General features: G+C 34.9%; 1 protein-coding gene across 1 annotated transcript in view; it reads right to left on the bottom strand.

The window, feature by feature from the left end:
* Window positions 1-533, bottom strand: part of LOC137408358 (uncharacterized) — a 27,010-nt gene extending 26,477 nt beyond the window's left edge. Inside the window, exon 1 of the mRNA XM_068094856.1 lies at window positions 522-533. The gene's annotated coding sequence lies outside the window, so the exon portion shown is untranslated. The remainder of the gene's footprint in view (window positions 1-521) is intronic.
* Window positions 534-25,226: the final 24,693 nt, after the last annotated feature.

Raw genomic sequence — 25,226 nt, 5'->3', positions numbered from 1 at the left:
GAGAGAGAGTGAGAGAGGAGAGCGTGAGAGAGAGAGCGTGAGAGATGAGAGCGTGAGAGAGAGCATTAGAAAGTATATACTGAGAGAATATATTTAGTATATAGTATATATTTCGTATATAATATATACTAAAATATACTTTGTACTACTTTATACTAAATATACTAAATTAGTTTATATATAAGTTGATGTATACATCTTACGTTATTTTTGTGATAAAAGGTTTAAAGAATCTAGCAATAGAACTGTTGAGTGCATATTTTGGTAAGTACAAAATAAATGGATATAAGGTACTTGAGAATTGAAACATCAGTGATATACGAAGGAGTTCAACCATTTAGTATTTGGAATTCAACAGTGTCAGTAAAATAAGTTAACATATTTAGCAGTAGAATACTATCCACTGTTAACATATTTGAATAAATTGACATATAACTCATAATACACATTACACGGTAAGTGACAGAACAAACTACGCAACACCATAAGCCATTATTGTAGTCAGAAGTACCATAACTTACTTGTGCGATACAAAGTTGTTGTACTAATGAAAAATATAGCTTTTACGACAGGTTAGGTAACAAGTGTTTAATCAAACCGTTATCTCTCTCTCTCAAGCCTATGAGAAATGTTGACATAGGTGATAAGAGAGCCCTAAAGTGTTCAAGGAATCCTCATCTTTAGAATTGTTCTGCCAGCTCATAAAATAGCTTTGGCTCACTATAATTCTTATTACTCTTATCATGGCTGTGACCGTTATGAAAACATCATAAGTGCACATTGATAACTACTCACTGATGCCTTACAAATAAGATGTGGTTTCAGTATATTTTTGCTTGGAGGTCTTTGTAGTTGTGTTAGCAGTGCAGTAGTAAGCATGTCCCAATTATGCAATAAAATTGTGTTGTTTTATTATTATTAGTAGTAATTAATTAATTATGCTACTAGGCAATATGCAGTATACATGTAGTACAACTATTCTCTAATGCCGCAGTAAGTAGTATTAAGGCAGAGACAGTATTGTCTACAGCGCAGTGTGCACTGCTAGATTCCGTGAGAGCTTTGCTAGTGCATGTGACAGAGTGCTAGGTGCAGAAGGAGCTTCCGTGTTACATTGTACGTATATGCACAGCACACTTTTGTAAAAACTCATCATAGATTGAGTATTGATCAAGTATTGACTTGACTTTGACACAACCACAACACAATTGCCTGATGTAATAGCTGCCCAAACCTCAGTATGAGTGGGCAAACAATTTGATCACAATGAACATGTGTCATGTTGCATATCATTGAAATGATAATCTAATATTGTTTTAGTATATAATGTTAATGAGAATATAATACAAAAATGCCGATTTCATTGATCGTAATAGTGATAACGCCTGACTTTCTATTCAGAAATGATATGGGAGTTAGAGCTCAAGTTCATGAACTTGCTAAATATAGCATCTGACAATTTCGTACAATGCAGTACAGATGCTTAAAAAGCCAGCAGTGTCAGTTGATCCACGGTATCAACTTCATACTAATGTGCAGTTGCAGTACACTTGCAGTTTCAAGTTCTGAAGACTTTGCATTCACAGTATGCATAAACTGCTGGGTTTCAGGATATGCGTTGTGAAAGTAAATACGTGGTAAACCATAGTTACAGTGGGAGCAAAGTTACAGTAGCAGTAAATGTTAACTGCTCATTAAACCGTTGCAATGTACTGAAAAATTACTGTGTACAGCATTGCAGTGATCCAGTGCAGTTCCAATGCCTCACAACTTGATATATGCCCCTTTTGGTGTAATTATAGTGAATGAAGTCATCGCTCACACAACTGAAAAGCATGATAACATGGTAACATAAGCTATCAACTAATCGGATTTTGATTAGGTAGCTAAGATCTCAGGCCACATGCGAATTAAGCGAGTAAACTAGGCCTGAGTTTTAAGATTATTAGAGTTAAGACAATGACGTCATAGCTAGTTAGCTGTGGCAGCGGAAATGCAATGCCTCCAATTGATATCATATTACTGGGACACTAACTTTCACCTTCCGAAAACCCACTTCAAAAAGTATCTAGGGTTACTTATCTACAACAAATGTACTTTTTCATTCTTTATTTTGTTGGTGATTCCCATATATTAGAAGTTTTTGTTTTCTAAATGCTCAAAAAAAACTACAAAATTGTATGTCAAGTAATTGGTAAAATCCGTTTTTTGAATAATAATTAATTTTTTAATTGTTATTAGAATTTAAACTTCTTCGTTAGTTTAGACGAATATAGTAGTCTTCCAGCCAATATTTATTTTTAGCACTAGTTCTAAACTTCAAAACGTGTAAGAAAAATTCAGCTCAAAGCAAGTGTATGTAATTTTTTTTAACGTATGCCACCACCGGAAGTAAGGCATAATATAAAACGATGTTTACATGATTGTCTACATTCTTCTATGTTCTACTCAGAACTAGACCCCCTACTAACATGAAACTATTTTTAACTCGTTGCTAACCTACTTCGTAAATTGAAGGCTTTCTACTGGGAAAGATGGTTAGTGCTTCACTTATCCAATGACAGTACAATTTTGAAAGCATTTTACTGTATGTTGTATGTCCTTGCATAGCAAACAAAATGCGGAAAGCTCTAGTTGCAATTGATGTTACAAGCTGTCCAAGTCCCACGTTTTATAAGGGAATTCCTTTATTTTCCAATCTTCCTCATATGATTGTGCAATATTTGTTAGAAAAAAACTCTTAAAATTGTTTTAAATAAAAAACAAGACAAATAATTCTTGTTTAATGAATTTAAAAAATCAATTAAAAAAAATGAGGTATCTAGGAACTACAAAAGACCTTGCATCCTATAAGCTGTAATAGAATGCTATAGAGGTGAAGTAGAAAAGACAACTCCCAACACATAACAACGTGAAAATAACAAGTAGATGTTCCTGCTATGTGGCAGCACTACATTCAAAAAGCAAGGATATGTCTTGGCTTAAAATAAAACTTATCCAAGACTTTCATGTACGTACTATATTTCGAGATCAAAAAGCTTCACCTACATGTTAGTAGTTGGCAGCTGCTGAAAAGGCACCATGGTGTCCTCGTACCTAAAGCAATCACAAATGCTGACTCCAGATCTTGGCTTCAAACAACTCTCTATCTCGGCATCAGAATAGATGAAACTCTGGCAGGACCTAAAGAGGATGCAGAGTTAACAAAAAAGCTAAGAGAGTTAACAGAGTTAAAACTAAAGTTAAGAGAGTTAAAACTAAAGCTAACAGTTAGAATTAAAGTTAACAGAGTTAAAAGAGCATCCTGGCAGGTGAATAACGAAGAGTATCACTCTTAAAATGAGTGACAGGAAAAATTTTCCAGCATTGTTTAAGCAACTACTTTTTTGACTTTTGATCTCAACTAAAATAAAATTTAGATTTGCTTCCTCCATATAACCTTTGAACCAAGTATTCCGTTAAACTGCCTCTATATTTTAATTACTGTTTTAAATGGCGATTATGTATTTGAATAAGCTGACAAAAAACATTTAAATATGAATAGTTTTAAATCACATCTTAGCATGAAATAAAAAATTGATCGCTAACAATGTTTGTTGATTTTAACCATGATCAGATATTTTGTGATTGCAGCAAAAATAGTATGTAACCATGGCAACAGAGCACTGCTAAAAACTTATCACCTAATGAAATAGTATCTCGTTATTATTCCAAACCATAATATGGCTTGTAAAAAAAAATCTGGAATTTCATCAGTTTACTATTTTAGTTTATTGTAAAATCTGCATAGATGTATGTTGAATTTGTTACGCATGATGAATATGCCACGAATGATGAATCTGCTACGTATGTTGAACCTGCTACGTATGATTAATCTGTTATGTACCCTAGGACACTTATATATTCGCGGCATCTAACTTTTGCGTTTTCGCGGTGTCATCCTCTCGCGAAAGTTTCATGTGCGAAACTGAACTACCATAACAAACGAGCGAAAAAGCGAAACTAAATAGCTTTGTTCATTGATACTGTAGAATGGAATTTTATAACGACATTTATTTTAACGTTTTTAACGACCACTATAGCATCGTTAAAATATAAACCAACAAAATAATTTGACTATCAAAATTTATTACGTAATTATTTTGCAATTAATTATGATTATTTTCCCATTAAGAATGATTTATAATGATAGGAATCTGATGTCAATGCACACGAATTAGTAGATTATCGTTTGCTGGGGACATCAATCAATGCAGTGAGCACCGTGTGTTGAAAGAAAATAAGACACATGCACTGACACTCGCAGTACTACACAAGCAGCATGGCTCTGGAAAGGTTTGGATTCACCACTGACACCTCTTCAATAACTTGTAATTTTTTGAGATTGGTTTTGTTTTAAGTGATGTGACTGACGAGACGTTTTTAAATTAAAATAGGCAAAACATGACCGCAGTTAAAATGCTCAGAAAAAGACATCTTTTCTTTTGAGCGTTTTAACAAAGATCAATTTTGCGGATTTTATTTTAAGTTCATTCGGAGCCTTTTACGTTTTCGATGGGACATGGCCAAGCGGGTGTTGGATAAAACTTAATCTTCTGCAAACCTTTATAAAAGTCGTTAATAAAAATATTTTGCCTCTGATGATGATAATAATGATGCCTAAGAACTACTAGAAGTTGATGTTTGTCTCTATGGCTTGGAATGAAGTGATATTCCACAGCGATAAAAACCGCGTCCATGGCCGTTGGGCAAATAACTTTTCGAATAAATGATGTTGAGGTCGAGTTATCTGAAGGAATTTATCATTGTGTTGGAACTGACCAAACAAATCCGTTTGAGTTGACCTTGTGTTTGAGATGAAATGCTACATTTTATCTGAGGGCGAGTTATCCGAGTTGGACTGCACTTACCGTAAAAAATTCCCAAAAAGTTGGGGCGGCTCAGCCGGCCAGCTAGCTGCCCCAGTGAAAACGGGCCTGTTGATAGTCCAAGAAACAAATGGCAACAAGCGATCAAATTGCATTATCGACCTTGCCCACACTATTCTACCTGCGGTTCACAATTACAAACTAGTCGCAAATTGAAAATTTTTTTATCGGTGAACTGAACCTGAGGAATCTAATTATGTTTGTTCCACTGCATTTATTTTCACATCACTATATTTTCGCACTCATCAGAGCTGGGAAATTAAGTTGCTTCGAAATTTTAGTCTGCGAGCTACTCACGAAACTAAATACTAGCGAAATATAAGTGTCCTAGGGTATGTTGAATCTGCTACGTATGTTGAATCTGCTACGTATGTAGAATCTGCTATGTATGTTGAATCTGCTACGTATGTTGAATCTGTTGGGTATGTTGAATCAAATATTCCTATACGGAAGAGCACATTGTGATTTGTTCCTCACTCCTTAAATCTGCAAGATTCCCTTCCAGATGAACCTACACAAAATTTGTGTAGGTTCTATCAAAAAGTATCGACATCTTTTTATCATTTGCGATTGTTTTTGATGTTTGAGGTGATCTGACTGCCAGGATGTTTCAAGATTAAAATCGACAAAACTTGATCACGGGTAAAACACTAAGAAGAAAAATACATGCAAATTGATGTAAGTAGTTGTTATCATTACAATAGCTGCATTCAAGTTGCTGTTACGCGTTTTTACTCTGGCGGTTTCTATGCAACTATAGACGATATAATCGTACTTTTACGTGAGCTGAGCGTTTTAACTACGATCAGGTTTTGTCGATTTTAATCTTGAGACATCCTGGCTGTAAGATCACCTCACACATCAAAAACAATCGCAAATGATAAAAAGGTGTCGATACTTTTGGATTGAATCAACTGAAATTTTGTGTAAGTTTACTTTAATGAACAATACAGATGACTGAACATGGAATTAAAAAAACGGCATTATATAAAACTATGTAAAACCAAATGTTAAAAAATAAATTATATGGAAAAAAGCTGAGTTAATCAAAAGATGAAAAATGAAAAAAAGCTTCTATTGATAATCTATCTTCGAAAGGCGCAAACAGAAGTCTGGTTTCAGCAACATACATGTTTGAAAGTAGAATTAATTATAAACATATGCCGTGCAATTTACTGTAACTCAGACTAGAAAAAGTTTCAACTGATTGGCCTACAATTTTGGTTAATTTTGTATTTTTGAGTTTGGTTTTTAATTTTAGTAAATCTCTTCACTTTTACTAATGATATTAATAATTACTAATTATTACTGATACTTATTGCTGATGATATTCTCACTAAAAATGGTGAGGTGATGAGACTTATTCCTAATGATATTACTAATGATTCCTCAAAAACTACCAAAAACACAGACAAAAAAGTACTTTTATAGTAAAACCCGATATTTGCTAGATTTCTGCTATGGATATTAAAAGCTTTTTGTGTTGAACTTATTGTCAAAATTTTAAATGAATTGTTTTTGTTAGTAATTATCAGCGTGCAATATTTAGTAACCATACTTAGTAAAATGTAGTTTCATAGACAGAGAGCAATTGCCATAAAAAAGATTCCGATTTGCCACTTGATCTGATTTGCCGTAACAACCTAAGTATAATGCTCCCTTTTCCATTCCAAATGTCATCATCAAAATTTGTGGGGAGCATGATAATTATGTATGTGAGAAATTCCAATCTGCAAAATCGACTTCAGTATAAAGGAAACTTAAACAATGTAATGAATCTGTTGGTAGGCCGATGTTTGTGGTATATTATCAATCAGTATTTCTCTATCAGCAGATTTTATCTCCTATAGTACATGGAGGGAAGTTGCAAGAGTAAAAAAATATGATTACGCACCGTATTTTACGGGTTGTAAGACACATTGGTTTATAAGGCGCGACACCAATTAATATGTCGGTTTCTGTCATTGTCTACAGTTATGGCACTTCAGACCATAAGATGAACAAGAGGTGCATGGAAAAAGTCAAGGTTCACTAAACTACTTGACAACAACTCTCAGCAACATTCAGTTTTCGGCTAACGTGGTCGTCATGGCCCTCGTGACAGTTCTGGCCATCCATGCTGTGCTTGCCGTCGTTGCCAACAACGTTACTATAGTTGCATTACCATAGTTACCTTACCATATTTACGTAACCATAGTTACTTTACCATAGTTACCTTACCATAGTTACGTTACCATAGTTACGTTACCATAGTTACGTTACCATTATATTTACCACTGTCCATGTTGTTTTTATATGTAGACAGATTAGTGTGAATTACTAATCAGGCGTGTAAAATGAATAATCTATTTTAGGCGGCCTTAGAAATAATCCGGACTAGTACTTAATCAGACAGTGTATAGTAGAAAGATTAACGATTAGGTGTGTGAGCTGCTGTTCGATGGGTTCAGGATCCCATCGAACAGCTCTTCTATACACTAAAAATGAACATTGCGGTACAATCATACTAGCTAACTCAGGAGTTCCCAATCTTTTTCATTCAGTTCTCTCCTTATGCCTTTTCATAAATTTGATTCCCCACACACCTTTAACTCACATAACTAAAAACAACGGACACAAATTATAATCCCATTTTATTGTACATATTTAAACATATAACAACATATTATTAATTTTTATACAGCACGCATACAACACACAACAATACATAACCTTCGGCATGGCGATGAATTGGTTTATAACTAGGTTAAGTTACTGTCCATTCAAAATCTGAATAGATGTGTTTGCATTTATATGAGTTCTGACTAGTAGCTCATTATTAGCAACTAGAGTTATAGAAAAAACCAAAATGTGAAATGATTAAACCCAAACTCACATGGCACTGCAGGACATAAATTTGAACTTTAACAAATCATACACCTCTCTGTTCCTCCTTTGTATATTCAATATTCCCCCTAGGGGAGAATTCCTCCCTGGTTGGGAACCCCCTGAGCTAGCAGAGAAGAAGCAGGAAAATAGTCAAAGATCATGAAGCTAGTTGTTTTCTCATGTTGCTCTCTCTTCTAATAACTTATTGGAAATTTCTGTAAACAATATGTGGTTAGAAATAAAAGTTATTCTATAAGAATACTTTATAAGGCTGAAACAGATCTGCTCCGAACAACATCCAAGTCTTTTATATGCTTAGATAGTTTTCTGTAAATTGTTTATTACTGTTTTATTATTTTATCTTTTCATTCTTGCTAAAATATTGAGTTCTACCCTAGACAGTCTTTCAAAGTTCAACCCTTCAAACACTGCATGACGTGTTATCACCATGGACAATATTGATTTTATGTCATATAAATAGCGCTGATCCACTTCTGATGATTATAATAACTTCATCACTCTTCTAAATATTTCGTCAAGCGATACAAGATGGTTTTCAAGTTTTACATTTGTTTTTTCAGTTTCTGTGGAGTGCTACTACTCTTGAGTAAGTGTAATATAAAGATATATTATGCTAGGTCAACTTCTAGTGAGTATGAGTGTTTACTAGTCCTGTTAATCCTAAAATGTACATTTGCAAGGCTTCTGTTTGGTCAAGGGGAAGCAACTACATGTAAGCTAGAATAATTCTACAATATTACACATAAAGTACTTTGTATATACCAGTATATTGCATCTGTGTCAGCAAATATATATTATATAATTATAAAACTGTATATATTGTATTAATATTTTCAGTTGTCATTAGCAAAATTTAATTGCCAAAATTCTAAATTCAAAATAATTGAGCATATTGTCCTTTTCTCATCTGAATCTAATAATATTTTTGAAGAAAGATTTAGATTAACTGTCTGGTTAGGGTACATACACAATTATATGAGTGATTATATGCATCACCTTTAACTCTGATTGGCTAAACTTTAGGCTAATGTAAGTTTAACTTAGAATTGTATGTATCAATTTCTTTTAGTTTTGTATATAATACTATGATGTTTGCACAAACAATAAAAAACAAAGAGAAGACAGCTAAAACACATGACAGCTGAGCTCAAAATTTATTATAAACTAGAGACAAATGAGGGTAAATGCTCATCAATATTAGGAATGATCGAGTTAATTTCTTTATATTCAGAGGGTCTACTGCAGAGCTCTAGGTAAGAGCTCCTTACTTACAAATAATATCAAACGTAAAGATAAAAAGTTTGTGAAATAATATTAGCAATCATGTGCAGCTGCGTATGGTTTAAGCTTATATACATTTGATCATTTTTTACATATGTTTAATCGTGGTAATATTTTAGCAGACCCTTTTACTGCTGTACAAATTGGATAAAAATCAAAAAGATACTTTAAAGAGTTGAAAAGAAAAAAAGAAAGAAAACACTTGAAACAACAAAAAACAATTGCTCAGTCTTAATTTATAAAAAACTTGCAATCAATCATTTTAATGATTGATGAACATTTTAAAATGTGCATATCAGAATTTAAAGCTTTATTTCTTAAAATACGGTACAAAAATGAATTAGATGCCTTCAGCGCTGGTATGGAAGCGTTCATTTTTTGATGTTCCACTCTATGCTTCTATAACTCAAAGAAGGTTCTTATTAATATCTAAGCTAGTAGGGACAATATATAACTTACTTTAACTCTCATATGTGCACATAGTAAGTAAACAGTATTCTACTTGTCTTCTACTCTTGTGTATTGTTACAGAATTAAACCTTCAAGACCAACTTACACAAAAACTTTTGTAAGTTTTATCAGAAAGTATCGGTATTTTTCTATCATTTGCGATTGTTTCTGATGTTTGTAATCTGGTAATCTGACTGCCAGGATGTTTCAAGATTAAAGTCAATACAACTTAACCGCTATTAAAACTCTCAGATCAAGCGAAAGTGTGATTATGACATCTATTACTAGTTGCAGAGACCCACAGAATAGAGACATGTAACGCTGCAACTTGAACGCAATAACTGATATCAACTACATTCAGCAATGATAGCAACTAGTGACATCACAATTGCACTTTCGCTTGATATCAATTTCTTAAATTTAATAAAGTTTTGTCAATTTTAATCTTGAAACATTCTGGCTGTCAGATCTTCTCAAATGTCAAAAACAATCAAAAATGTTAGAAAAACACCGACACTTTAATAAAATCTAAAAATATTTGTGTGAGTTTATCTTTAAAGTAGTATAAATAAAACAGTAAGTAAACTTCCTAAGACAATTTTTAAGCAGATCCAGTAAAAGAGTTGAATTGTCCGCAAACATGCTCGGAAGCAGACATCTTAGTTTATAAAACAGTCAATACAAAGCTCTGCAAGTCTTCTGAACACCATTTGCTACCAACTAATTATGCTAAAATATTGATGAACTTTCATAAAATATTCTCTGACAATACATCTCTATTTCAATAACAGTAAGTAGGTCTATTGATTTTTTAAAATTCTAGTCACTGACCCTTCATAGATGTTTCGCACATAGATAGACAATAGAATATTCTTTTACAAAGCATCCAACAAGAGTTAGACGTGTTCGCTGCTAGTAATTACTCTGCTTGGAGCTAATGAAAATCCAACTTCAAAGAAATTACTGCAAGAGCAAATGTGATTACACTTCTTTGAGGCATGTGCTAAAAATATTTTAAACGCAATTTGCTTAAATGCCATGTTTACAATTAGCTTAACAAGAGAAAGGTCAGCCAGACGCTAAGACTAGAAGCTACCAAGAGTACGCAACTCTTCAGTTGCTTCATATTTATCATGTCGAAAAGAAGGTACATTCGCAGGCATAGGCCTACTCATATGTACATATATACATGCAGATATATTAACATATACATACATTTATATACACATATCTTAACATATACATACATTTATAAACACTTATACGTACTGAATATATAATCATATACACAGAAACATATACACATTTACATACTTTTACGTATAGTTGTACTTATAAACACAATTATATATAAATCTTAAAGTCTGTGTGTTGTGTGTATGTTCAGCCATAGCAATTAAAATCTAGCCATAAAAAATCCGCATCACCCTTGATTAGAACTTTGAACCATCAGTTTACAAAGCAACAATTTAATCTATTAAGCTACGCGGGATACAACCAATTCATTGACAAATAGTCATTTCATTGGTTGAAAGGCGCATAATGACGCAATGTTATGCGCAATGCCTCTAAAGTTTGCTCTAACTGCTTTTGTTAGTAAGTTTAGCAATATACTAGCTTACTCAAATGAGTCATTGGTAACTACATTACCTGCCACTGTTTATAAGCTGTTTTTTTTATTACTCGTGCAACGCCGGGCATTCATCTAGAATACAAATATATATATGCATATATATATACAGTATATATATATATACAGTATATATATATAGCAATATATATATATATATATATATATAACGATAGCCAATATATATGTATTGATGTATGTACATATGTACACATGTACGTATATGTATCTATACAAATTCATATAAATGTGACCATCCGTTTGTCCAAAGCGAGGCTTAGAGGCTGGCAAATGAAGCATCGCACAGGAATCAAACTTTGACAGTTAGCAGGCAGAAGTGCTAACTGCACACCTTAACCACTTTACTTTTTTGGAGAATAATTGTACACATACTTATTACACAGGATGATCTCGCACAACGTATGAAACTGACAATGTACTAATTTTTATATGTGTACATTTATACATGTATATGTATCTTTGTGTGCGTGCATGCGTGCGTGCATGCGCCCGCGTAAATTATCAAGCTTATGCGTAAATGTAACACAGCTTTCATCAACATCCCAGTTAAAATTTTTATGTAAGCTTCCTCTGATAACTCTAACACTCTAACATAAAAATGTTGGTATATCATAGTATTGATTGATGATAATACTAAAACTGTTTACTTGTAATCACTGGAAACATTATATATTGTATGTAAAACAAAGTAATAAATGCAATGATGTTATTTTTATAAAATTGACAGACGCCGTTACTGAAGGAAAGGAAAGTCTAACAACTTTCTTGATTACACAAACCACATCCAGTTATTTCTACCAAGAAGCTCTACCGGCCATGAAAACGACTAGCATATGTTTATGGTTCAGAGGTGATGAAGATGAGGAATGGAACGATAACTACTTGTTTTCGGTATCGTCTCCTGGTGAGTCTAATATGGCACTATTTGTAAACATATTACTGCACCACTGTATTTCATTAACAATTACGTGCGTCACAACATTTGTTTTAAAATCTTAAATAAAACTTTATGGTTAAGCCAGCTGTAGTCAAACCTCTCCTTGACCTAACCTGAACATGTAAACTTATCGGTATCAGACATAGGATTGATACAAACATTTGACTTTACATCCCAAGTTCATGACCAAGATACTACTTTATAAATTGGCTGAAACATTACAATTGTGTCAGTGAAAGCGAATAGGCCGATAAAAACTTAGCATGAAATTTATAGCATAATGAAATATAAAAAATATAAAATGTGATCCAATTGACAGCTCATCTAGTCAAAGTTGGAGGAGATAACGTCTCTATCGCTCACTTGATAAGTAATTCACCTAGTTATATGATAGTAAACTTAGCAGTCACATATATTTCTGAAATATTGGCTAAAATATGTTTGCTCAGTTTTGTTAATAATTTCTTGCTTGAATTTTAGAAAAACATTTTATAATTTTTACTAGTCTGATTAAAAGTTAAACAATTAAAATTAGAAAAAGGTATCAGATATTGTTCAATATTAAACACATGAGAATTAAATTATGGACCTATTTTCTAAACTGCAGTATTTTAAAAAACTTGGATATTGTAGGTCTATGCTAAAAATTAGTTCAGGTGTAGAATAAAATATTAACTCAACTCAGCATTTTTTTGAAAGAACATTGACAGATATCGTTTAAGCATGATTGATGATTGTTTTGCAACTTAATTTGTTAAAACTAGAATTTTGTGCACTGAGTGGCAGTTATAATCTTTGATCCTTTGGCCTCGGAAGACTAGTCGTAAAATTTGAGCTTTCAAATTTTGGTAATGATTTGTTTCTAAAAATTTTGAGTTTTTAAAAGGAAATCATAAGGATCATAAAAGATCATAATCATCAAAAGGAAACTCCTTTAGTCAATTGTTCATTTGCCTTTTCACAGTTTTATTTCTTCCCATATTGGCCGGAAATGATGTAAACTACATTCAGCAAACATTCGTCCATAGTTGGTGTTGCAGATCAAGATGAAAATTTGAGTATTACCATTCATCGAAAGGATGAGGTAAAACTTTATGTGAGTGGTACAGAACACCGGCTCACTCTTTCAGATGATTATGCTGATCTGTATGATGTGTGGACTGGTTGGAATAAACACTGCTTTACATGGAATGCAAATGGCTATGCTATGGTACGTATTGTTGAGGAGTTGCTAACTATTAATAAAAAACATTTTTAAGGGGCAGCACAATTCAGCATACCTAATTGGCAGAAGCTTGCGTAGTACTGCGTATTATTACTGCGTATTACGAGAAATCTTAAATGATTAATAAACTCGAAAGGTTCATTTATTTTTTCTACAAAGATGTTTCCGAAATTAGCTGACCTGCAATTTGAACGAGTCTAGTTTGTACTGTTTCCGTTTTAAATAGAACAAGCCTGGTTTTCCTTTACAAATGTTAATATGGTTTCTATCATTTTTTATAGAACACCAATAAGAATCACAAACATATCCATGCATCATTGGTCTATCGAAAGTGTAGATTGGCTAAAGGGCATGCTTGTGGGGCAAGTTGGCTGTCACAAAAACTAGTCAAAAAGGAATAGCACATTACCCTAAAGATTGTCATACTGTTGTTTAATTACTGGTATATACTGGGTATTATATGGTTAAAAAGTATTCGACTCTCCTTCAATTCATCTTGCATAAAATATAGCAATGATACAATAACTCTCTCAGACTTGTGGTCCCTATTTACCAGCTAACACCTTTAAAAATTAAGTCAAAAATGCCAAAACACTAGTTAGTTTAATTAATGTTATGTTATGTTCACAAAAAATACAACGTGGATCCATTTAGAAGCAACAAGAGTAGAAAAATCTGCTACCAAAATACTAACCATCGAGATGCTTGGAGTAACTTAATTGTTCACATATTGTTGTATACATTTTAGTGGTACACGGAAATAGATAAGAGCGGACATCTTGCAATGGTTGCTTCGGAACTATCTTCATCTGCTATGGTAAAAGCTGAAGGAAACTTGGTGATTTTCCAAAAGCAGAAAGGTGAGAATGAATCAGGGATCAATGGATATAGGGTTAAGACTTGCACATATTCAGCATTAGCTATTAATAGTGGCTATAAGCAATACAAAGATGGCTGACACAGCTGTATAACATAGAAAAACCATAATAGTGCTGGAACACAAACTGAACATGTGTATATCTAAATACGACTTCAGTTTTAATAAGCATGGTACAATATTATCAAGAACTCAGTGTACTAGCAATGAGGCTCAGTTCTCAGTCTATAGACCCAAGTCGAGAGAGGCTAAAAGAAATGCGGCTACCGATTCGTAAAAACTAGCTTTAAACCTAGATTTTTTCATAATTAACAAGCTATCTTGCAGCACAAGCGTAAATTTTCAACGCCAATTGCAACACTGCTTCCATGAAAACAATCCATGAACGCATTCATTAAGGGCAATTGTCCTTGATGCGTGTGCTTGAGTTTCTACTTGTCCTTGATGCTGTGCATCCTTGAGTTTTTACTTGTCCTTGATGCTGTGCATCCTTGAGTTTCTACTCACATGAGTGTTTAGGAGGCTGGCTCAGAAAACAGACAGAGGTTTACAACTAAACATTTTTACTACGCTTCGAAAGGCACGGAGTAGAAACACAGCATTTATGCAAACTGACTTCATGCGCACTCACTCATGCTTTTACACACGTGCACGCATACACGCACAAACATGCGCACACATGCCCGCATACGCGCACAAATGCACACACGTGCACGCATACGCGCACAAACGCACACACGTGCACGCACACGCGCACAAACGCATACGCATGCACACACATGCACGCATACGCGCACAAACACGCACACAAACGTGCACGCATACGCGCACAAACGTGCACTCATGCTCTCACACACGTGCACGCATACACGCACACGTGCAAACACACGCACGCGCGCACACACACGTGCACACGCGCGCGCACGCAGAGATTTATTAGCACAAAGTAGAATTTATTAATATGGATAACTATTTATGGCCACCTCAATTAATATTTCCTGTGTGTGAAAGTTTTATGTACTGAGCCTTGTATATTAAAATCACTATGACTCTTTATCCCTTATTAGAGCTTATTAGTTTCCCAAGTAATATTGTACTTAAACAGTAAATAGTGGAAATTTCCAGAAGATATTCTGTTGTATGCTTTGGTTGTAATCTTTATGATGCGAAGAATCCATACGGTAGATGAGGCATTCTTACGTTTGACCTCAGTTTCAAGAAACGGCAAATATTTTTGTCTCATTGGAATCAGGGTTGGTTTGATGTATATCGCTTGATATACATCATCGATATATATCGCCGATAGGTAAGATATTTTTGGGTCAAAAAAATCGATATTTTTGATATTTTTGAAAATATCCATTTTATCATTCCTTTTTCATTTCACAACTATTGCTAACAGTCTAAAAATGCTAAATAATATCTAAAATCATCAAATACTTGCATAGAGGCCTATTAAGCTTAACCAACACAGACAAACATAAACAGCCAGACCAAGTATGTAACATTGGCTAGACCAATTTATTTGTGTTTGAGTGGAGAAGAGTTTTTCAGATCTAAATTGTATTCCTTCATTCCAGTACTATCTCCTTAACCTGATTATCTCATGTTAAACTGTTATATTTTATTGCCTTATTGGAAGACCAGTCTGCTGAAAACCCTTTGAACTTTATAATCCATGGTTTTGAATTGAACAATCTGACATCCAGAAACAAAATTGTAAGCACATTACACTGACTCACTGAGATCTGTGAGATGACAGAGTAACTCATCTCATCATTTTCTGTAAAAATCTTTTAATAAATAGCTTCAAAGGATTCTGGCAAATATGATGATATAACTCTGACTGCTAGTGTTGAGTGTGTGTTTTCATCATGTGGACTGGTCGCAGCAAGTTGAGAAATTGTCCCGGTGTGGTGAAGGCTGGCAAGCTGGTGTTTGTTTACAAATACCTAAACTAGACAAGAGTAGGACATTAGAACATGCTTGGACTTTCATAGTGTGTATTTACTATTTGCACTATTTTGTTTGCACTTTGCATTCATGTCATGATTTCCAATCCAATGTTTGACAAACATTGTCATATTTATAAGTAATATTATTATACTAGGCCTACAATAAATCACGTGTTTGGCATTAAACATTGCTGACTGGTCCCATAAAACCTATAAAATACATCGATCACAATGTAAACACCATGCAAGTTAAAACTAGCTTCAAACTTTTTCAAAAATATCATAAATATCAATAAATATCATGAATATCAAAAGTATCATTAAATATCATGATATATATCAGTGATATGATACTTTTAAAAATATCGATATTTTTGCCAACACTGATTGGAATATAAAACTATATTGAGAGTGGTTTTGGACTCCTTGGACTCCTTACCAGCATTAAGGGGTAGGCAATAGGTTGGGTGTGTGCCTGTGTGGCATTTGTAAGAAAACGAAGATGTTAAGTTATTTGAAAGCATGATAGAAATTACAAGTGTGGTAAATCATAAATGGTAAAACTGTTTGATGTACTAATGAGCTCCACTCTTACTATAACAGTGCAATTACCTGCTGTGCTCCTTAAAAGGCTATCAATGTTTATGGGTGATGAAATGAATTGCTGTGGTTTTTATGATAGAAGCTGCTCAAACCAGTGACCGTTTTAAAATGCAGGAGAGATTTCCGCACAAGGTAAAACCCTCTGTAGAGGTTTGACTAGGTAAAATTTTAGGTTTGTGTATCAACAAGCCTATTCAATATGAACAACAATGGTGCGCGTAGAAATGCATTTACCCTTATACTAAAAAAGTTGAAATGGCCCAGATATGAAGCATTAGCTCTGTTGTAATGATAGATGGAGGCTTTGACTTGACACATTCAGCTCATGGAGGCATCGCTTGGTTTAACATCTGGGACTATGAGATGAGCTTAGACGATCTGAATGCTCTTAGTTGCAATGCACTTGGAAATGTGGTATCTATGCGAACGCTGGAAATTTTGGGAAGCATTGAACAATCTGTTCATGCTTTTCCTTGCTTAGGTAAGTAAATATTTGTTAATGATCTTGATCAAAGTATTAGATTCGATTCTAGATGGATTTTATTGAAACTATATTAAAGTTGCTGATTATGATATATTCTCCTTGCAGCACCAATACTAGTCTTTTACTAGTAATTGCTACTAAGACTGCAAATACTGAAACTGTTACATAATATGACTTTTGTGGGAAGGTGAACTTTGATGAAACATCCATCCATGCAAAATGTCTTTGATTGGAATTTCTACACAAGTTTTTCTGCATTTACAGTTTTTATTTAAACTAGGAAAATGAAGTTTCACGTTTTAGCTTTTAAATTTTATTAAAACATCTGTTTTGTTATAATTATTTCACTGTTTGTAAAAAGGTAATTGAAATGAAAGATCCACAAATGCAGAATTTTTTTTATTGACATTTCCACACTCATATTTCCATTTTTAAAGCTTTTATTTAAACTAGGACAATTTGTTAACAAAACAAAGCTTAACATCGCAGGTACATGTATGGTGAATTCGCTGTCACTGCCCCTTCATTTTAATGATTGCAAATTCACTTACAGATATACCAAGCATTTCTAATGTGGTTTAGAGTCTTTCAAATTATAATACATATCACTGTGTTATAATGATTTACCATGAATAGAAGACAAATAAATAAAAACTATACGTTGCTGTTGTTCTATGTAATCATTTATTTTTTACTAGCAACACTAAAAAGTTTGTAGTATTTTGTAGAATATTTTTTCATTACTAAATTTGTGCATGTTAGTAGATCAAACTATATTTTACTCAAAAGATGGTATATAAATCTTTTCCATAAAAAGTCTGTACTTCGGTCCACCATAAGCCAGGTTGGAAGTTAGAAAAAAATTGCATCGAATAGGATTCAAACTGGTGACTTTCATCATGGTAGATGAACTCTGTAACACTCGCCCCAATGGACATCAATCAACCATTTGTCAATGATTTGCGGATATATGTAGTTATTATATGTGCATTATCAACAATTGTAGAATAATTGTATCCATAGTTATTACATCTGCTAATTCTCATAGAGCACGAGACTGTCAGGGTACTAGTTCTTTATAATGGAAATTATAAAGAACATTATAATATATGAACATTTAGTTTAATAATAATGTTTAGAATATTATGTTATATTCAGTTTTTAAATGACTAGACATTTCCTCTGTACATCTACCTTCTGCCAGTACATGTCACTTACTAATGGCGGTGCATATACATGTCTTACAACAATCATTACTCTGTTTTTTCGGGGTGTAGAGAAGGAAAGAATGATACCACATAGAACCTTTTCTATTACCCATGGAGTATCCTTCAACCGAAGAAGTGAGATTCTCACGACCCTTGCTAGTCGTGCCTTGTCAGAATGTCCGATAGACTGTCTCAACCACGGCAACTGCTCTTCCGCTAACTACCACAAACTTACTAAGAAATGCACCCTTATCAGTCTCAGCTCCTGTAATCAATCAGATTTTCTCACCAACTTGGATCGGAATAACCTTCACCTTTCTTCTGTTGGTTGTCCTTAAAAACTGGGGCTATCATCCGCTCGTACTACCCATTAACATATAAGTCTGTTTCACATGTCTGTGAAACGATATACCTCAACAAACAAGCATAAATGTATGTCTATTGTAAAATTGTTCAGTCCAACACAAATACCCATGCTTTGTGAAATGACAGTTTCCAACTTACGAGAATTCGTGTCATATGAATTTATAAATTACTTTTGAACTAACCAGGAAGTATTCATGTCACACAGCAAATTATGTTACTACATACAAGCATTAATTCGCATTAATTCATTCTGAAATTCCTTCTTCAGCATTACTGTTTTTGAAACTGTTTAGCTATTGTTTTTAGATGTTATAAAATACTGCGAACACTAAGAAGTGTGATAAAAATAATACATGTTACAAAACTAATTTATAAACAGCTTAGACAAGCAGAGTAAAACTTCAATTGAGTATCAACAAGAGATGACAGACCAAGATTCGTAAACCACTTACGATCAATTGAGTTTCTATCTTGTTTCCGAGGCTCTCAAAAAAATTGGTAGTAAACCTTTATGCTCATTGTAGCAGTCAACAAACTGATGTTGTGATTTTACTGGTTTATTCTTGATAAAATTCATAACCGTGACAACCATAAAACTACAATACAAGCAATTCACTACAGCAACCCTTACAATGACATTTAAATGTATACAAAATTGTCAACAGCAACCCATACAAAACACAATAATAGAAAAATGTTGTTACATGTATAGTACCCGTTTTCAGGCGTTCGCTGAACACATAGTAGAATGTCTAGGTAATGTAGTATATTGTCCAAAATGTTGAGCCGGTCCGCCACTAATTTCAGGCCGTGCTCCATTATACACCTGTATCTCCGGTACTACTGAATGACTCCCATCAAACTTGTCGTAATTTATATACTTGTTAAAAATATTAAGCGTAAGGATTAGCCGCTTGCTTTTGCAAACCGTTGATCACTATGCTTATGAAGGATTAGAAAAAGACAGAGGACAGCTGCAGGTGGACTGCGTGATCGTAGCAAGCCAATTACAAACAATAAGCAAAAATATTACCCTCTTACCACTCTTATTCTCTTGTACAATCCTGTCTATCGGTACACAGGTGCACCAGCAGTCAGTAGCGCGCTCTAGTGCCTCTGAACCCTCGCTGCTACACTCATAAAGCTCTTTTACGTGAGATATCTAATGAGGAGTTCATTTCCAAAACCAGTTATTTCCAATTTTAGCATTTTTCACAAACAAGAAAATTTTGTATACTCAATATTGTTTAATATAATTGGCATAGTTTTTAGCTAATTCTCAAGACAAATGACAAAGCACGCTTATGCTTTTTTTTGTTCAACAATTTTGTCAAGAAGCATGATAAACAGCCAACAGATTTCTGAATTTTTTTCAAATACAGTTATTTCCAGACATAACTGCTTTTGACTCGAAAGAATTGGCAACCAGTGATTTAAACAACAAGTCCTAGATGATAGCCTGACTTTAACCACAGCTTTAGGTGAACTAATAATTAAAGTGGACTAGTTACAAGCGGTGAGCCGGTATGTTTAGTTTAGTAATCTAATAAAACATCAAACACAATAAATGCAAGAGAACAAACATGAGTATATAGGATAGGATAAGATACTAAACTTTGATAGCAAATTAATAAAGTAAAAGTAATTTTATATGTCTATGAAATAATGTTCAACATAAATTCTAACAGTCATTATCACTATCGGAGTCTTCATCTCCTGCAGTTTAGCAGACTACTATAAAATTCACACACATCTGATGGAGTACCCGTTTCAATTAGCAGCTTTCGTACATCATCAGTTTTTGCTCCCTTAACGCAGGATCTAGTAGCTACCACTGACGGCCGAAAGTGAATCCACTGTTTTGTTTGCTTGAGAACAGTATGCTTTGCCATCATACCACTATAATAAGCTTTTTTCATAGCCGGCTAGCCTTCTTTCAGCTGAATAACTTTGGCATTCGATATTATTAAGCTTCTATTGGACTTTACAAAGCTTTTGACTTCATTTTTTGAAGTCGTTAGCTATCTAATCGTCTTGGAACTTTAAAACAGTGCCACGGTTTTCCAAGATTCTATCATAGTCAGATGACAAAATTTTGTGTCAGTTTGTCTTATTTCTTGTTCAATCCTTCCAAAAACACGGGCAGCTGGGAGATAGCTGTAGCCTTTCACAGGGAAGGTGTAATCTATTGTGAGGGGTAAAGAAGGTGATCGAAAATTGGCGAGTGTCAGTAACATAGACATCATGCACACGCATTTTTTTTTACCAGAGCATGAATCACTGAAAACTTGTAGTTGGTTTAGACTGTTCAAGTGATGTTTGAATGGTTCTGTAAGAGCGTGCCTCACGGCTGAGGAGATTATGTTAGAATCTTTTGAAGCTTGATCTTCTCTCCAGGTAAAAAGCAGCACATTCTCCAAAGACTGTGAACCTCGTAGGCAGTTCTCTGTTTTTTTACGTTCATTCTCTGGAGTACAAAAATGTCTTTGCGTTTCGGTTATGGTAAGCAAAAATGTTACGTGGTTATCTTGGTCTAATTTGTCATTAAACTTGTACAAAAGATTAAAGTTATGCTCTATATCTACCAAAGTCAGCTTGCTAGCACGGCATACTCTTGTTGCTTTTGTCTTGTGGGCACATGACAAAGTAGGTACTTTGTAAGCAGCTGAATGCAGAAGTCATTTCTTTGTTGTTTTACAGTGTTCCACACAAAAAAAACAGTAGACTTACAGCTGTATTAAAAATCTAATTGACCTCAAGTAGTCTGTCTTTCAAGTTTTAAAAACAGATGTATGCATTTTTACTGTTTCACAATTTCTCTCTTTTGAGTTAAAAAATGAGAAGGCTAGGATAAAAAATAAACAAAACCACTCGTTAAATGAGTTTCTATAGTGCAGTGTACCTTAACTCTGTAACTCTTAACTTTAACTCTTTAACGCTACCACATTAAATTCTGACCGAACAATTATTTTGCCCTAATTCAAACGGATTTTCGAAACACTGATATACCGCTAGTATTTAAGCATCATCTCGAAAATAAAAACACACCGTACATCATCTTACTGTAAAAAGCAACCTATTTAAAAGAAATTCTCTACAAAATATGTATAAAATTGTTTAGTAAATATCACTCTCGCAACTTTTTTTGGTGTTAAACGAACGGGTTGTGTTACTTATGTCTATGAAAATGATCTGGTTTTGCCGTTTTGAAAAATAATTAAAAATGAAATTTTTAAGCCAAAATTTTTTATTGGTTGCACGTGATTGGCAGTAAGGTTGTTTCAACGGAGACAAAAATTGATAAGTCTAGCTAATGTTTGGGTCTTGTAATGAAAAGAAAAGTGACACCCTATTGATAAGCAGATCCATCGGCTTACGGTTTGTACTTATATTACTGTGCAAGCCGATACATTGGCTTGCGAAAGAGTTAATAGCAAAAATAGTAGTAGATTACTACTACTAGCACTAACTAACTTTTGTACTAAACACAAACACGCATTGTGTTTGATGTGATTGTTTAATTTTTCTTTGCCTTCTGCAATTTAGTTGAATTTTGGTTTCAAGCCAATTTAGCAGTAAAATGTTTTAAATTAATTACCTTCAACATTCTCTTTGTTCTTTTTACTTTTACTTTTTTACTTTTGCTCGTGTTATTTGCAAAGGTTCTTCCAAAAGGTCATTAAATGTTGCTACAGTAGAATTACTTGCTGAAGATGCATCCATCATGAAAGCACAGGATTTGGAGAGATAGCTTACATAACTAAGTCAACGAATCAAAAACCTGACCTAGTTCTAGAACAACCAATTAAAAAGCAAGCACAAAAATAACTGCTTTTGGAATGAAACTCAATAGGAAATAACTGGTTTTGGAACAAAACAAAGATGTTAGTGGGTGCAATGTATGAGAAATAACTAGTTTAGGAACAAAAAATCATTGAAAAATGTACTCATATTATTAGAGTATAATTTAAGATTGAAAAGTCAAAAAGTGGAAATAACTGGTTTTGAAAATGAACTCCTCAAATATTCGCAACAAAAGATTGTTGCAGTTTGTACACGGACCTCCTTGTAGTGAATGGCTCACCTTGTTAGTATTATCAGTATTTGTTCTCTCTAGTTAGCTCTCCCTGCTTGCTCCGTGTCCGCTCGTGTATCAAAGAATGAATCCCTTCGTCCTCGCGCCGGGATATTACGTCACGTCCTTGACCTAGAACGTCTTGTGTCCTTGACCCAGGACCACCACATCCTTTTTTCTTTCTCTCTTTTTTTTTTTTTTTTTTTTTTACAGTAACAGTAACAGTGCTTGAAGGAATCTTGAAGAAGTGCTGTGTTCTGAATTTAAAACTAAAACTTTTGGAGAGATATGGTGATTAGGGAAAGGTGATTCTCTGCCTTAGATCCGAATGTTTTTCCTTTTCCTCATCCCTTCTTCTCCCCAATCTTTCTTTGATGCTGTTTGGAATCCTTGTTTGTCTATTTTTTGATGGAATCACTTTTTCTCTGAATCTTTCTTCCTTCTTTCTCTTGCTGGTATCCTCTCTGTTCTCTGTTGCCCCTCTTTTCAATCCTATTCCAATCTTCCTCTCGGTCTCTTTAGCTGCATATTCTAATCTTTTGGTTTGTATTTGTGTTTCTAACGAGTCTTCAACCATCTCCCTATATTCCTCAATCTTTCTCTCGGCTTCTGCTCTCAGATTTGTAATCTCCACTTCTAACTCACGCTCTAAATCTCTTGATGACTTCTCGCCTAGTTTTTCCTTTCTAATCCTCCACCATTTGTCCAACCTGTGCCGCACCGCTTCCACTCCTAAACTCTCAGATGGACTCCATCCTCAGACAACATCTCAGTTCTTGTTATAACATCCCCTTTATGTAGATGTTGTACTGACAAGTGGAGTCCAGGCGTCCCACTCCCATTCTCGGCGTTGATGTCTGCTATCAGCCTATTGAGGCGCTGAACTATACGCTTTTCCTGCTGTAAGGCATGGGATGGTGCATAGAAGGTGGCCATCACCCAGTTCTTTTTCCCTTTGAAATTCCTGATCTGTCTCTCCAGGTCAGGGATCCTCTCCTTGCACATCTCCCACTCATTCTTCCGCCAGAGGTCGGGTATCCCGAATATAAACACCGTCTCTACCCTTTCTTCTGCCAACTCGAGCAGCTCTCCCAGCTTAGCTCCACCCCTTGAAGAAATCTTGATGTCCTCTCCTTCAAACTTTCCCAACTGCCTAGCTATGCTGTTTCCAATTATTTGCAACTGCATCTGCAAAATAGATACAGAATGTTAGCCAGATATGATGGGAATTAGTAATATACACAATCAGGGTGCAGGTGTCTCCTAGACACAGCTCTTCTACTAGGAGCTCTTCTTTGCTCGGCCTCGATGGGTCTAAAGTGTTCCTCCTCCGGGTTCTCAAACTCCTGGTCACCCGAAGAGTCTGTTTCACTTGAAGTATCTGTTCCATCTTCGTTTTCCCGTTCTTCCTTTGTACCTAGGGGCATCCCCCATTCAGAGTCTTCTGTCTCACTACAACTGTCTATCAACTGGTCTGGATTCAGCTTTTTAAGATGGCTCCGATTTCGTCTAACTGTATGTCCCTGTACTCTGACGTCAAATGAGTACGGCTCCTCTCTCTTTTTCAAGATAATCCCTCTCTTGCCTTTGTCCCCCTTCTTGCACTTCACCCACACCATGTCTCCCTCTTGGAGGTTGTCTGGCTGTTTAGCCCTTCTCCTTCTATCGGCATTTCTCTTCTGGCGCCGTTTCAAGGAGACATCTTTCTCCTCAAAATGCTCACAGTCTACCGCATCGTTTGGGGAACTTGTGGGAATGTTAGTGCGAATCTTCTTCGCCATCAGAAGTTCTGCGGGACTAACTCCACTTTCAAGTGGTGTCGCTCGGTAGATCATGAGGGCCAAATTCTTGTCCGATTCCTTCTTCCACATCCCTTTCACCGTCTGCACGCACCTCTCTGCTAAACCATTGCTCTCTGGATAATGTGGACTGCTAGTCTGGTGTTTGATTCGATATTCTCGTACGTACTCCGCGAAGAAATCCCCCGAAAAACATGGCCCATTGTCTGTCCGCAACCGCATCGGAACCCCAAATCTCCCGAAAATAGACTTCAGCTTCTTCACTACCGCCTCTGCGGTTTTGTTCGCCAGTTCTGCTACTTCAATCCACCGAGAGTAATAGTCAACAGCGATGACATAGTCACTGCCTTTAAACTCAAATAGGTCTGACCCAACGCATTCCCATGGTCTCCTGGGCAATTCTGACGTCTGCAGAGGATAATGCTTCCGTCTTCTCTCCTTGATGCACACATTGCATTTGTTTACATAATCCTCGATATCTTGACGCATGTTAGGCCA

The sequence above is a fragment of the Watersipora subatra genome, chromosome 11 (genome assembly GCF_963576615.1).
Source record: "Watersipora subatra chromosome 11, tzWatSuba1.1, whole genome shotgun sequence".
In the NCBI taxonomy this organism is placed as follows: Eukaryota; Metazoa; Bryozoa; class Gymnolaemata; order Cheilostomatida; family Watersiporidae; genus Watersipora; species Watersipora subatra.
The sequence above is the reverse complement of the archived record's forward strand: the minus strand, read 5'-3'. Positions and strand labels throughout refer to the sequence as shown.